Genomic DNA, 16564 nt, shown 5'->3' on the forward strand with positions numbered 1-16564 from the left:
ATCACAATGACGTGCGCCACTTTAAAACTTATGAGTAACAAAATACGCATCATAATTAAATAAACTTCCACGTACTCCATTCCCGAGAGCTTTAAGTCTGGAAGTGTAATCTAACTGAAGTTCTGAAACACTACAACTACCCACAAGTCTGGGCATTGTGCAAGTTCGACAGATGTCTCGAACTGGCTCGTAACTTGCGCCGGGACGCCTAAAACGGGACGTCCCGATGTAGGCTAGGAGCTAAATAAACAGCATATGAACCGCAATATTCCGTGCATATTATGTAGTTTCAATAGGTATAATTTCTAGTTTTTGCTATTGAACATTGTTTTTGCTCATCTTCTGAAGTCAATAAATTAATGAGTTTTAGCTAAAAAAAAGTTTAGCTGATTAGTTTTAGCTGATTACCGTGAATAAAAAAATCAAATACACAGGCCTGCGAGCCTAGTGCAGAAGAAGTTGTGGTTTTTACATCCTACAGAATGATATTTGTGAATAAAGATTATTTATTTATTTAAATCCCATGCCATAGGTTGTCATGGCACTTAGGCAATTGGTCTGATTGAATCATGTCAGACTCATTTGCGACGTGTTAAGCTTGACACTTGGGTTGTGACCTTAAATAACCAATCGACATGATACGATCCACTAGTAAGTACTTATCCTGTTTTATTATTAATATGAAGTCACTATTCAACCCGGGTCCCATGTAGATGGTAAATTTATTAAACCATAACTGAAATATGACTTTTAGCTCCAAGCCTATCTTACCTAAAACTACAAGAAAGTGCACCGACACCCTTTGTATCGCGTCTGAGTACAGACGACAGCGCATCAAGCGGGTCTTAATTTCTGAAAACACAGAGACTAATAAAAACTGGTTGAAAATTAGCAACCATTAATTGACACATAGAAGTTTATTTTTGTTTATTTTTCTTTTATTTTATTTTGTTTTATTCAGAAAACAAACAGCTTACAAGTACACAAATTGCATAGATACAATGCAAGTAGTTGGTCAAAGCCTATTTAATGCAAGCTAACTCTACATTTACCCTACAATTCCTCGCAAGATGAAATTGTAACCCATCAGACAGGGGAATTCAAAAACCCTATTTACCTATCTGTTGGACACTATGTTGGTATCCTCCCAGGAAAAGTGGGAACTGTCAAAACTTACAAGACACAAAAACTAAACTCGCGAAGATAATCCAGAGTACGTTAGTGGGGCACAAAGGGCCCAACTTGCGTAGTTAAAACTTTTGATGGCGTTTTTGGGGTCCTGTCCAACAACTATTCTCACTTTTAGACTCTTTTATCTGTCCATTGATATGTCAAACGTTGCTCAGGAACTTTCTGGTGGCAACTTTGTTGAGTAGCAGTGTATTGGCATTTCGGAGAACAATAATGTTTTCCTTTCAAGGTTAGGATGTAGGTTAATATAATTAGGTATTCGCATGAAATTCACATAGTAAATAATGTAAGTAAAGTAAATTATTTATGAAGAATTTACATTAAATGGGAGGGATGCCCTAACTCTAATAAAGTTATCCATGGAATCTTATCCAAGAACTTGGCTTTCCATAGTGTTAAGTGTTTAATGTTACATTTAAATCTGTAAGCTGTTGATATCTCTCTAATAAATAAATAAACTCGGAAATGCTAACTAAATAAATAATTATATTTGCACAATAAAATCTTATTGAAGCTTTTTGTTTTTGTGTAAGCCCTACAAATACGTTAGGATTTTGGCGAACATCCCAGCCCGGCTGGACTATTTAAATTAAAAATAGCTGGAAATGTGTGAAATATTTCCAACGGAAGCATAACTTCAGATAATAACATCCGTGGCCCAGTACTTACTGGGTTTACATCCCTTAAGTTATAATAATATATTTTATATCCATCTAAGGATCAAGCCATAATAAAGCTTAACTAGAGTTATGGAAGGTCACTCCACAATCTACTGGAGATAAAAGTTGTTATTATACTCATAAAACGCACTTATATCAGTGAGAAGTTCCAAGATTTATAGCACTCTTAAACAAAACTTAAATAAGAACACGCTTAAAATGAATATAAATCGTTTAATCACTCACAATTTTGTCGTTAAAATTCTAGAGAAAACTGAAAAGTGTGTATAATACCTGAGTTTAAAAGAAAAAGTAATAAAGAAAATTAATATGAACTTCTAAAATTTAAAACCTAAAGTTAAATAAAATAGATCGTAACGGCTTTTAAGACATAATCAAGATTGAGAAAAATATACAGGGTGTCCCAAAAACAATGGATAACCCTGTAACCATCAATAGGCCTCGCCATGGTCTCCCTAACGTCCAATTTTGACCCCAGTAAAAATATCACCGTTTTCAAGATTTTTGAGTTTTTGTGCATTTTTAGAAAATTGCCAACTGCGATTACTTTTTCTCATGCCATTTCTACAAATGAGGATACTTTTCAATCTAGTTTTTTTCCTTATCAAAAGGGATAGTTGGGCTATCAAAAGAAAAGATTAAAGTTCAACAAACTAGTTTAAAAGTATGAAAATTTTAAGAAATTGCAGAGAAGAAGGAAAAATTAATTCATTGTCTTGCACTTTTGATCAGCCGTCGTGTAAAAAAAATGTAGGAAGACCATCGTGCCCATTACCTTAAAAACTTCCTTGGTTAATTGAGATTCTAAAAAGGTATCACAAGCCTATGTATTCTGTATTATTTTTATCTTATGGCTACTTGAATAGCAACTAGTATGAAAACTGCAAAAATGAGTTTTTCTCGTAATAGTTAAACCAGGACTGCATAGTGGCATTAAATACAAATGGATAATTTTTAGCGTAGGAATTTTAATAAAGCAACATTTTATCATCATCATCATCATCATTTCAGCCATAGGACGTCCACTGCTGAACATAGGCCTGTACCCCAATGATTTTCATAATGACCGCTTGGTAGCGGCCTGCATCCAGCACCTTCCTGCTTACCTTTATGAGGTCGTCGGTCCACTTTGTAGGTGGACGTCCTACGATGCGCTTTCCGGTACGTAGTCTCCACTTTAACCCTGCTGCCTCTGTTCTGCAAACTACTGTGCCCTGCCCATTGCCACTTCAGCTTGCTGATCCGTCGAGCTATGTCAGCGACTTTAGTTCGTTTACGGATCTCCTAATTTCTGATACGGTTTCGTGAAGAAACCCGAGCATAGCCCCTTCCATAGCACGCTGTCCAAAAAATCCACGTTTCCGAGCCGTGTATTATCACGGGTATCTGTCTATAGGCACATTTATAAGGTTTAAAACAAAAATTAAGTAATCACAAAAACGCAGAACGGACGGCCAATGGGGCAACAGGGTTCAAGTGGAGGCTACGTACCGGAAAGCGCATCGTAGGACGTCCACCTACAAAGTGGACCGACGACCTCATAAAGGTAAGCAGGAAGGTGCTGGGTGCAGGCCGCTACCAAGCGGTCATTATGAAAATCATTGGGGTACAGGCCTATGTTCAGCAGTGGACGTCCTATGGCTGAAATGATGATGATGATGATGATAAAATGTTGTTTTATTAAAATTCCTACGCTAAAAATTATCCATTTGTATTTAATGCCACTATGCAGTCCTAGTTTAACTATTACGAGAAAAACTCATTTTTGCAGTTTTCATACTAGTAGCTGTTCAAGTAGCCATAAGATAAAAATAATACAGAATACATAGGCTTGTGATACCTTTTTAGAATCTCAATTAACCAAGGAAGTTTTTAAGGTAATGGGCACGATGGTCTTCCTACATTTTTTTTTACACGACGGCTGATCAAAAGTGCAAGACAATGAATTAATTTTTCCTTCTTCTCTGCAATTTCTTAAAATTTTCATACTTTTAAACTAGTTTGTTGAACTTTAATCATTTCTTTTGATAGCCCAACTATCCCTTGTGATGTGATTTGTAGAAATGGCATGAGAAAAAGTAATCGCAAGTGGCAATTTTCTAAAAATTAACAAAAACTCAAAAATCTTGAAAACGGTGATATTTTTACTGGGGTCAAAATTGGACGTTAGGGAGACCATGGCGAGGCCTATCGATGGTTACAGGGTTATCCATTGTTTTTGGGACACCCTGTATATCTTATCTAGCTTTTGCCCTCGGCTTCACCCACGTGAAATTTAGCTTGTCACATTATAGTCAAATTATAGTCTAATATGTTATTTTGGGTTATAACTGTACAGTTTCATCAAAATCCGTTCAGTAGTTTTTGCGTGAAAGAGTAACAAACATCCAGACATCCATACAAACTTTCGCATTTATAATATTAGTAGGAGAGGGTAGTAGGACTTGTAGGATAAATTTTTCCCGGACTCTAACGTCTGAGACACATAATTAAAGAATAATTGTAAATATTCCCGAGTTAGAAGGCTTTAAAAGTCTTATTTTTAAAGCCGAAAATTTCCGGAAGCCGGAATATTTCCCGAGGCTTTAAAAATCTTATTTTTTCGAAAAATTACAGTTAACACCATTACAATTCTTTCAAGCAATGTGTTTTGGTAAATTCTGATAGCAGGGCTGTAAATTACCTCGAATATGTTTTAACAGGTGTCTTTCTTCAAGATAAAAATAAATAAACTCCCGTAGGTATTTGTATTTTCTTCCGAAGAAGTTGGGACCGTTTCTACGACTCATCTGACATTATTCTCTGGTGTTGCCAGTAATAAATTAACACTTCATATTCTCCGAGCATTTGAGGAGCCAATAAAGCAGCGTCCCCGGACGTTTGAGTCGCAGATTTGTGTTCGAGCGAGACAAATGGTTGGTCTCGCTCGCGCAAGCAAATTTTGAGGGGAGATGTGCTTCGCATCCAAATTGGCATCGTTTAACTTTATCTCAGATTAAAGTGGCTTGGGATTTTTTCAGATGACATCTTCGGAATGATAGGTTAAATTGGCAATTTTTGTGGAAGATACACTTTATGAATATTTTTGATAGGTATTACTAATAGCCTATTATGACTTGGAAAGTATCAAACGATACGAATACTTAAAGATCTGGGGGCACGGCAGTGCCCCCACCAAGTCGAGCAAAAAAGCGGCACGGCCGTACCATCCTTTTCTCGAAGCAATTCAGGCCATTTTCGACCGCCTGTAACTTCGTTGTGGATAAAACTAGAAGGCTGAATTTTCATTAGCTATGCAGGCATTGTAAAGACACGGTATATTTAAAATTTCATTCAATTTGAACCAGTAGTTTAAGAATTATAACGGGTGGGTCATTCCATCGTTTCGGGTGTTACGTTCGTACACACATATTCAAGAATTTCTTGTATTTTGAAATAGTATTTTAATAATATTAGTGCCTTAATCTGTCCGTTTTTAGTTGTTTTATCTAAATAATAAAGTTTGTACAGCTTAGAATGTAGGATAATGAAAATATGAGTCGAAAAGTGTGCGTTTCGGGCGTTACGAGATTTTGCCTCTATGTTCTGACTGTTGCTGCGTTTACTCGAAATTTAGCGAATTTTCTTAAAGAATCATACCTAAAACTTACAGGACTTCTAAAGTATGAAATTTACAAACCATGTAACATACAATCACTGTTACATAAAACGTTTTACTATTTTTTTATAAATTTTTTCTTTGTTTCGGGTGTTACAATGGTTCTGTTTCGGGTGTTACGAGTACGAAAATGCAACGCGTTTTATCGATAAAATCGGTGTTTTATTAGTCTCTAGGTACTACAAAATAAGGAGTACAACAAATAAACACAAATAGAGCGAATTCTGGATTGAAATTACGAAGCAGCTTTTCTTAAAAAATATACAAAGTTCAAGTTTAATATTTCTTCATAATATAGCTTTTTCTATTGTTTTTGGCTTGAAATAGCATTACTTTAATTTCTAATTACGATATTTAATGGAAATGTCAAATATCGAGACTTTTTAGCAATACCTTAATTTTAGTGTTAAGATGTCTTAAATAGAGATATATGACTCCTTTTCCGACGCCAGCGCTAGTGGGAGGTCGAAGGACCCTCACAGTAACACTTTTTGACTTCTCCAAGCAATATACACACATTATCGACATATAAATAAAAATGTAATACCCGAAACGTTTCGGGTGTTACAGTTTTTAATCAAGAAAGAAACATACTAAATTAGTATCATGCTCAGATATTAGTTAGTATTTGAAATCATTACTACCATGACCTTACTTTTACCAAATATTGTTATCCTAATCCATGTGTAAGGTACAATAATAAAACAAATACCTGTTTTTTTGTTTCGGGTGTTACATCGCCGAAGTAACAAGAAAACACACTTAAAACTTGATGATTATCAATTTTTTTGGGACTATGGCGCTATTTACCAATACTATGATAAATACCCTCAAATCATATAGTGGCAAAACGTTTCACAGATTGATAGTTTTTTTAAAATCGTATTACCAATAATTAGAGAGAAAATGATCATTCAGACAGTTGACTTAAGTATAGACTTTGAAGACTAATAACTTAAAAATTACTTATTTCTTTCAGATTTTGTTTGTTGCACATTATAATTTGGAATGTTTACTTTCAAAATTCATCAGATTTAATGCGAAAAGAACATATTTAGTTTTTCACCCTCGGTAACATTTGTCATGGAATGACCCGGGTCAAAGTTACTTAATTTTGTCACTCACTGACTGACTCACTGACTCACCGATCATCAAAACTCTAAGGCACTTCTAGCAGACCTAGAAGCTTCAAATTTGGAACATAAGTAGTGTTTGGTGTATGAATCAAGGAAAAACTAAAATATTTGGGGGCACGGTAGTGCAACCGCCAAGTCGAGTAAATTTTTTCAATTTCGGTCCAGTTTTCTAGATACATAACTGCTGTCTACAAAATACAAAAAGAAATGAGATCCCATCAAAAACAATACTTGTCAAAAAAACCAAGTCTCGCAACTCAGTTGTTCTACGGTAAAAAGTTGTGAGATCCATGTAATACCAAGTCCAGGCCAGGAAATCTTTAACGTTTTACATAAATATATTGACTTGGCCATCGCATGAAAACACGTGTAAATTAAATTATTTAGTGCGATGGCCAAGTCAATAATTTATGTAAAACGTTAAAGATTTCCTGGCCTGGACTTGGTATTACATGGATCTCACAACTTTTTACCGTAGAACAACTGAGTTGCGAGACTTGGTTTTTTTGACAAGTATTGTTTTTGATGGGATACACTTTGCGCAAACAATTTTGACTCACTAGTGACTGCATTTGATGCAAACTACACACTAAGCCCCCTGGTGTTAAGAGCGGCAGTCTAGGGTGGTACATACCGGCCTAAGAAATGCCTATTCTCTCTCGTCTTGAAGAAGAAAAAATATCAGCAGGTAGCGAATTTCAGTCTCTTGCTGTAAAATAATAATTAAAGGTTCTTATAGAATAAAAAAATATCAACCTTTGTTTTTTATTTTTAAATTACATTTAGCATTGTCACTGGCTTACGAGTATGAGAGAAAGGAATAAAATAATAATATATTTTTATTTCGTTCACTTTAAAATTCTAAGCTGACCCTTTTCCATTTCCCTTTCGTTATCTTTTCGTTTTTCTGTCTGCCTTACTTGTGGCTGACGCACAAAACGTGCATGCCATGACAATTAGAAAAAAAAACACAATTTAATAAAATAATATTGTGTTGTTTAAGATCACATTCCTAAATAGAAAGATAAAAAGTTCTCCCCAGTCCCTACAATTAAAAAGTCCTGTAAATTTTCTGAACAGGTAACATCGAATAGCTTTTGCTTATCTCCCGAATTAAAAGTTAACGATCTCTATCCCTTGTCACGCTTAAATCGGCCCCGACGTCTAATTTAGGTAACAATAATTAGATTCGTGATTACAGGTTCTAATGAATTAAGTCTTAAAGTACCTAAATCAATTTAAAGCTCATAAAATAACTAAGTACTTTTTGAATCTATGGCCAGTGGCCGCTGCCTGGTTGTGGAACGAAAGATTTAACCAGGGTTGCACCATCTTACTTTAATTATAACAAACGTCAAAAACCTGTCAAACTCCATGCAAAAAACATCGTAGGTACACATATTTTTGACGGTTTGTTTCGTCTGCTTCTTGGTAAGAGATAAAAGCCTTTTTCTTTAAACCTAGACATTTCTCGTTGACAAATATACTGGGGCTAATTGAGATTGTATAACTTTTTAACGGTTGGAAAACCTCCAATGGCAGTTATCCCCCGAATTAAAAGTTAGCAATCTCTATCCCTTGTCACGCGTAAATCGGCCCAGACATCCAATTTGGCACGATACGTGGAGGAAAAAATTGAAAATAAATTGATCCCGCATCCCTGGCGTGACGCGCGCAATCGTTTAGAAGGAATGGAGTTACGCACGAACGTGGGTAGTTCCGGATTTATCACCTTAGATGGGACATGCAAAGGATTGTGAACATCGGTGTTTATGGGTCTATTGTGGGAATAGTGATTTTTGTAAGTGTTTGAGAAGAAAAACCATATAATGAAAACGTAACTACTACTTTACGTTCAGGAACAAGATTTGTACGCTCTCAAGTATTATTATATTATACTCTAAACCAATTTTGACGAGTTTTTGTATAAAAACGGAGAGCCTAGAAGTAGGATACTGGCTCTCTTTTGTAGAAAAGATAAATAAGAAAGAAATACTAAACCAGTGAAGTTATAGGTCTTAAAGTTTTACTTTACTTTTAGTCGGCCGATAGTTATTAGGCCCGATTCTAAGTTGTATGAAGAATCAGCCAATACCAATGTGCGCACTTTCATACATATCCATTATCCATATGTAGTGATTAACAGCCTTTTTTTTTAGGGGAAAAAATGCATTGAATTGCATACCTATCCTGTGGGGACTGGGTAGGTTATGTGGGGCTCACCAAGTCAGAAGGACAAAGGCATACCCACTAAAAAGACCCCGGTGCTCCATCATTCGCCTTAAGTGGGAGGAACTGTGGGATTCCGGACAAAGCCTTCACTACCACAGTCCCTCCCGGCGATTGCTCGCCTACACGGCGGGTCCTACAGGCCCCCCAGGACGGGGGGCAACGGGAGCAGCTAGGAGCACACAGCTGTTCCCGTCCGACTGATTAACAGCCTGGCCCAACTATTTACGTAACATTTTCTATGTAGAATTAAATAAATTATATGTCGCCTTTTTAATTTTCACATCCACATTTCTTTCCGCATCTTTCCCTATTCTATATCTGTGGTCGTTAGAAAATATTCACCCCGTACAACAGTGTCACATCTCGTTTCTTCAAAAAAATTAAGGGTAAATGAGGAATTTTGCGAGCGCAATATTAGGTTTGAAACGCGAGTGCTTTTCTGCTATTTCTGGGGGTAATTTAATGGTCCTATAGCGTTTGGGAGGAGCGTGTATGACAATGAAATTCAATTTGTTGGTGTTGAAAATAAAAAAGAGTTTTCTTGAAATTGAGACCTACTTTTTTACCAATTAATTTTGGCGACTGATTCTCAATAAAGTTCAATACAATTTATATTTATACTAGGTCCTACCTATGTAGAGTTAGAAACCAGGTATGTTCACTCTGTTCTGATCAGTTTCTGCTTCTCAATCTACGTTTGTTTACAAAATATCAACATAGTGTGTGGTTGTATCACTATTGCTCGTAGTGGATAGCTCAAGATTTCTCATGCGTCAATATTGCATGAATTAATGATTGCTTTCGAAATTTAATAATTCCATTTGCCGCAGTGTAACTGTACTGCACCAAAAGAACTGTAAAAAAATTCAAACTTTCATATTTACGGCCATTAAAACCGAATCGGGGAAAAATGTGAAGCGATTGGCAACACTTGTGTGCCCGGGGCCGCGTGTAATGAGCAATTAGAAGTGTGTGCGGCCCTAACGCGCGGGATGGCGGGAAAATGAATGACACTGATTGGCCAATTTGAATTCGGAAGCTTTTCGACATGACATTACTTTTATTTTTTTTTGTAGCCAGCCAGTTTTATTTTAAATGAAAAAAGTTTGTGACGTAGTACGAGAGAATGACGACACATCAACAACATTAATCTAAATGATTTATGTATACACGAGTTTGGTAAACAAAATTAATATTACAAAGTTTATGGTTTCTTATACAGGCTTAAGTCGACGATAACTCAATGCTATTATTCAATCAAAGAATACCTCGACGAACAATAGAAATTACTTATTTACGACATGGTAATTTAATTTCATTGACTTCTTATATTTTATTTATTGAATATTGTAGGTATTTAACATTGACATTTTACTTTATTATTGTGACATTTTCTTATAGGCTGATTGATTGTTAAAAATGTTGCCAATTATTACGAGTATTATGTAGATTCAATTCATGAAAACTATTTTGCATGGCTGACTAGTCAAACATGAGGATATAAGTGTATAATTATTTAATATCTGTAATGACATGGTCATTATTTTAGCAAATAAATAATTCTAATTCTAATAATGGGCTGATAGAAAACAATCACAAATGGAAATGTATCTAATTTCATACTACCATTAAAAGGGTATTCCCCTATCTATTTCTCAAAACAAAACGAAACTAAACTCAATTAAATACCCGGCGTAATAGCGGCGTAGTGGCGGTGGCAAATTAGTGCCACAACTAAATGCATAAATTAATTTAAACTTCGCATACGAGGTGAGGCCTTTGTTGGTAAACGCTCCAATACCGATACAGCTTGTACCTGAACTTTCTAAGTGGATTATTATGTAAGATAACTTAAATTTACACGCGAAGTACCTAACCGCAGATGGGTTTTCCATTGAAGCTCGGCGGTCAATAAGAACCTTACATAAACATTTAAAAAAAAACTCTCTAGAGAAGAGACGATTTAGGTGTTTTTTTTAATTAGTCAATGTCTTCAAAATTATTTTAGAAGGTAGGTAAGTATGAGCTACCCCTATTCTTTAGCAATGAGGGTTTTCGCAATTGAAAAATCCGCCAGATGGTGGGACGCGGACGTGGGGTCCGACCGCTGCGTGATTGGTGGACTTTGACATATCTGTCAATGTCATGTCAAAAATAACCAGTCACGCAGCATCTGGACCCCGCGTCCACGTATCGCCATCTGGCGGATCCTTCAATCGCGAAAACCCTCATTGCAATGACTGCTGAATGTCAAGTCAAAGAATTAAGTCAAAGGGCAAGATTTCCCGCTTTCTTCATACATTCACTGCTCTATACCTTTTTAGATTTTGTGTGTGGTGTAATAGTAATAAAATAAATAGAATAAACTTTGACACAAAATAAAAATGTTACTTGTGTCAAAAAGGACACCGCTTAGTATAATGTCGTCAACTAAGTGCATAACTGGGCACTGTTTGTTTAGCGGGTCATGTTTCATATTTTCTTTAAAAAAAAATCGCCATAGCAAAATGGCCAATAATTAAAAAATATGGTGCTCATATTCGGAATTCCACGAAATAAAGCCGGCCGAAAACCGCGCGACATTTGACGAGCGGTCCGCGGCGACAACAAATTCAATCAACACGGTGACAACGCGCTTCATATTCCGCCGCCCCTTGGGGGCCTGTTTCATTACACCACAATTTCGCGCGTTGTGGAAATTGTACTCGTCACAGCACTCGATAGATGCGCTATGGTTTTGCATTCACCGGCCAACCGAATTTGAATGGTGTTTGTATTGGGAGACAGTTGGGTTTGGAATGGCAGGAGGATGGAAGCATACGGTATTGCTTTTCAGGAATGTTGGGCTAAAAATTATACCATATTCTTGTTCGTACAGTCCGAACATATTTGAGGGAAACTAACAAAGAAAGACATGTTGGCAAAAATATCATATTACTTCTGTTAAAAAACCTATTATGATGGTGTCGCACTTCATTGAAGCTAAGCTTTAATGTAGTAAGTTTAAAAAAAAAGTTTCATTGTTAAAAATCACCAAAACCAAAAAATTATAATGGATCTTTCCAAGAAAATATGAATGTTTCAGAAAAGTTTTTATATCTTTGACAGCCATGATTTCGATCGCTCAACACATATTGTAGAATTTTTGAGATTTTGTGACGCCAAAATCCATAATAGAGAAATCCATAATAGACAAAGTGTGCGTCTCATACTCGCCTTTGTCAATAATGATTGACTGACATACTAAAGTGAAATCAAAAGATTCGAAGGTTTATGAATGACGTTCAAAGGTAGATTCTTCGAAATCATTCCTTTGAAGGCTTTTAGGGTGTCTGAAATTCACGTAGACTAAGTCACAAGCTTCACGTGTTCATACATGATGCGATCTGCGTTCACTCTGACCTGACCGCAGACCGCATCCAGTGTAGCAATTCCTTGAAGGTCGTTATTATTCAGGCCGTACCAACCGAGCCCGTCATAAGAACTCTGGAACAAGACAAAAGAAATAGCGCGTGACGGGAATACCGCCATTGATTGTCCAAATCAGGTGTATTCTTCACAATCACCGGGTCTTGCTTAGCATGTCATTTACATCGGCCATTTGCATGCCGTTGTGTGAATCCTCATGTAAAACGAAATACTACACTAAGTATCCCCCTTAAGTAATAAAAGTTACACCCTAGTTGAACTCTGGCTTATATTGTCACTAGCTTTCCGCCCGCGGCTTCGCCCGCGTGGAATTTTGTCTGTCACAGAAAAACTTTATCGCGCGCGTCCCTGTCTCAAAAACCGAGATAAAAACTATTCTATGTCCTTTCCCGGGACTCAAACTATCTCTATGCCAAATTTCATCAAAATCGGTTCAGTGGTTTACGCGTGAAAGCGAGACAGACAGAGTTACTTTCGCATTTATAATATGTATAAGTATAGATTTAGTATGAAAATGTCATTTTACTCCAGTGCATAAATGACATCACCCCTCCCGTACTGCACCCATACCTCGGGCACTGACTGATTTTTAAGCGCTAGACCTTGTAGATATAGATGACCCACGCTGAACTGTCCCACCAAACTCAATGACAGGGGGGCGCTACCATCGTTCAACTATATGGTTTCCAACATGGCAAAAATCGGAACCAGCGATCCGGTATTGACGGTGGCGCCCCACTGTCAATGTCATGCATAGGACAGTTCAGTATTTTGGAACTATACGCATCAATACGAAGATTTTATAACATAGTAGAACAAACTTTCAGTCACAAATCAACATTTTCCAAATTCAGTGAATCAGAGCATTCATACAGATATGGACAGTATGGTGCCAAATTATATCAGTCCACGACCTTACACGACACATTTTTTATTAGGAACCATAGCAAAAGCCAATTTTGTGCAATATTATTACATTATAAAATACCTATGCAATGCTAATGCGTGCAGTCCAAGTGCAGTCGCAATACGTAAACAATTGTAATTATTGTAAAAACATACCTGCAGTATTCCAATGCGCCAACTCCAACACCAACGCTTCAAACTGAAGTTAACAAACACAACACTTAACACTCACAAAAACCACAAACTACACATTTAATAGTATTTAACATAATTTTAATTTAATTTTATAACCACAACAACGACACTCGACATGACACTGACAGACTACATCACTGTACCTCTAGTAGGAAAAACTTTCGAGTTCGTTTCGTTGCGTATTCAAAGTGTCATCGAAAAATTTTGTATGAAAAATTAAACAGCGCCCCCTAGGGCGACTATAATATAGGGGGCGCTGTTTAATTTTTCATACAAAATTTTTCGATGACACTTTGAATACGCAACGAAACGAACTCGAAAGTTTTTCCTACTAGAGGTACTGGAGATTTATCAAAATTGCGTCACATTGAACGTTGCGTTCAAGTTTAATACTTTAAAAATATATATCGAAACGAAATTGTATTAAATTACTTCAATATGTTAATTTTATTGTTCATGTCAATTATGATTTTTGACGTATAAAATTCGTGAGTAGATCACACTAAATTAATTATTTTTTGATAGTTTGGTATGGTTCCCTAAAATGTCAATTGAGAGACTTTTAAAAGTTGTCAATTACTGTAACTTCAAGGTTCGAATTTTGAATTTCGGTTTTCAAAAAGGACACTTCAAGATTGTATCAGATTTCTGTTTCTTGATATGATATTTTATTTTTTAAATTAATAATAATAAACCCACAATGTGGACCAATGATGCCGTTGGTAGTAGGAAAGCGCTGGACGCAGGCCGCTACCAATCGATCAACATAGAAATCATTGGGGGAGATCTATGTTCAGCAGTGGACATCCTATGGCTGAAATGATGATGAATAATAAATTGTACAAGCTAAACACATGAAAACATGAAAGAAAAATGCTGCTACCTATCCGTTTTTTTTAAACAAAAGTTTCCAATGAATAAATACATCGCCGTCTTCTACAAAGTTTTCAGTTGACCATCGCGGCATCGTTAACTCAACACCCAACAAAAAAGGTTCCTTCGCACCTCTTCGCCCAGTTTGTCTTGTAAATACGATTAAAATCTTAAAACTTCGATGCCTAAGACCTATTGTTCTGGAATCGGCTCAAGTCAAACTAGCGGGAACTTTTCCAAAGATTCCTGGAAACCTTATTAAAAGTTGACCGAAATTTCCAAGTGTGGGGGAAGTTCTGCTTGAATCGGTATAAACCGGTGAGACCGGTATCTTGCGTGGAACAAAGCCGTAGTTTGGAGTGCTCGTTGAACAAGCATTATCGGGTCTATTTGAATCGATTTTCAAACTCTACACTTAAGAGAGACGGTATTCATTGTGGGTTCTGTGGTTTATAGATTTTGGAAATTTTGTACATAAAATATGACGTTAATGATCAGCTGAAATAAAGACTGAAATATCTCAATGAGCTTAACGTTGTCGGCCATATTGGAATGTAAGATTCCAAAGCCATAATCTATTTTCTTAAGTAAAATCTATGGTGCTAATAAGTTGTAAATAATGTTTTTAGTTAAGTAAATTATTTTTTAATTTGAATCTTTTTATCACCGCAATGAAGAAAAGTCAAAACCCAAGCCTATTTCAAGTAGTAGGTATTAATAACCGACAATCATCGTGTTATGACAATCTTTTACACTTAAAAGACAAATTATTTATACTATCCTTTGTTTTATTTACAAAAGGCTGTAATGTGATTATTGCTAATTAAACAGAAAAAGCTTCTGGCAACACCAATCCAATCCGGCAATAACACGTTACGGAGCTGTGTTCAATTGAAAAAATATCTCAAACGATAACATTTGAGCTAGAACGATTTGGATCGCGTCCAATAAAAATAGGGATTCCCAATAAAATTTCACTTAAACACGAAATTTAAAATTTTCACGTTACGATGTTTATTTCTGTGGGTAGATCGAGTCTTAAGTGTAGACTGAACTGGGGGGAAATTGAACTCTGTTTGGAGGGTTATAGGGTTGACTTTGGGGTGGAATTTTGGGGGTTTTAGAGGGGATAGTATAGGGAAGTTAGAAATTGGAAGTCACTGTCGACAAGTAATGGTCGGTCGTGACGTGAATTCCATTTGAATCTCCTCGATACATTTTGCGTCTACCTATGGAGTAGGGTTGACAGTTATCCGGGACAAATGGGATATTTTTAAAGTTTAAAAAAAGACTTTTAAGAAGCCTTAGTCATCGTCATCATCATTTCAGGGAATAGGCATCATTTCAGGCAATGATTCAATCTTTATAAGTTCTTATGAGGTATCTTATGAGGAGGTATCTTTATGAGGTCGTCGGTCCACCTTGTGGTTTCATGTTTCGGAAGCCTTAGTAGTTTCGTGATATTTATTTATCATAATTATTTTAAACTATGGAAGTCCACTGCTGAACGTAAGCCTGCCCTAAAGAGAGACTCTGCCACTTCCATAAGGTCGTCGGTCCATCAAATGGTCTATATTCATGAATAATTTACATAACTTTCCATCGTCTCTATATTTTTTGAAATAATTGAAACAGAACCCCAATATAAATCAATTTTTGCTTTTATTTTCATAAATAAAACATTTTTAATGAAAATTCACGATAAGTCGTTAGTAACTCAATGCTTGGGGTTCTTGGAAGACCTCGAGTATTTTCAGTTGAACACTCCACGCGTCGGCTTATAAAAATATCCCTGGAGCCGTCTATGGTTGAAAACGTAATATTTTGACGCTTGAGTAATTTTTGTTTATGGTCTGTGATATTCAATTCATATTTTTAATTAAAAGTCAATTAGGTTTTTTTTTATGTGACAGGAGGCAAACGAGCAGACGGATCACCTGATGGTAAGTGATGAAGTAAGTGTTGAAAGCGTTGACATTTAATGGAAGAAAAGCCAGTTTTCACCTGGAATTAGAATTGAAGTACCCTCGTTCGTTCGTTTCAGCCGAATGACGTCCACTGTTGGACAAAGGCCTCCCCCAAGGATTTCCACAGCGACCGGTCCTGCGCCACCCGCATCCAGGCACCTCCCGCAACCTTCACCGTCGGTCCACCTAGTGGCTAAAAGCATCGATTTACTTGAGTTGAAGAAGACGTGTAAGACACTGAATAATAATTGACTGACTGACTGACTGACAGTGATCTATAAACGCACAGCCCAACAG

This window comes from Ostrinia nubilalis, chromosome 9 (assembly GCF_963855985.1).
Source record: "Ostrinia nubilalis chromosome 9, ilOstNubi1.1, whole genome shotgun sequence".
NCBI classification, from domain to species: Eukaryota; Metazoa; Arthropoda; class Insecta; order Lepidoptera; family Crambidae; genus Ostrinia; species Ostrinia nubilalis.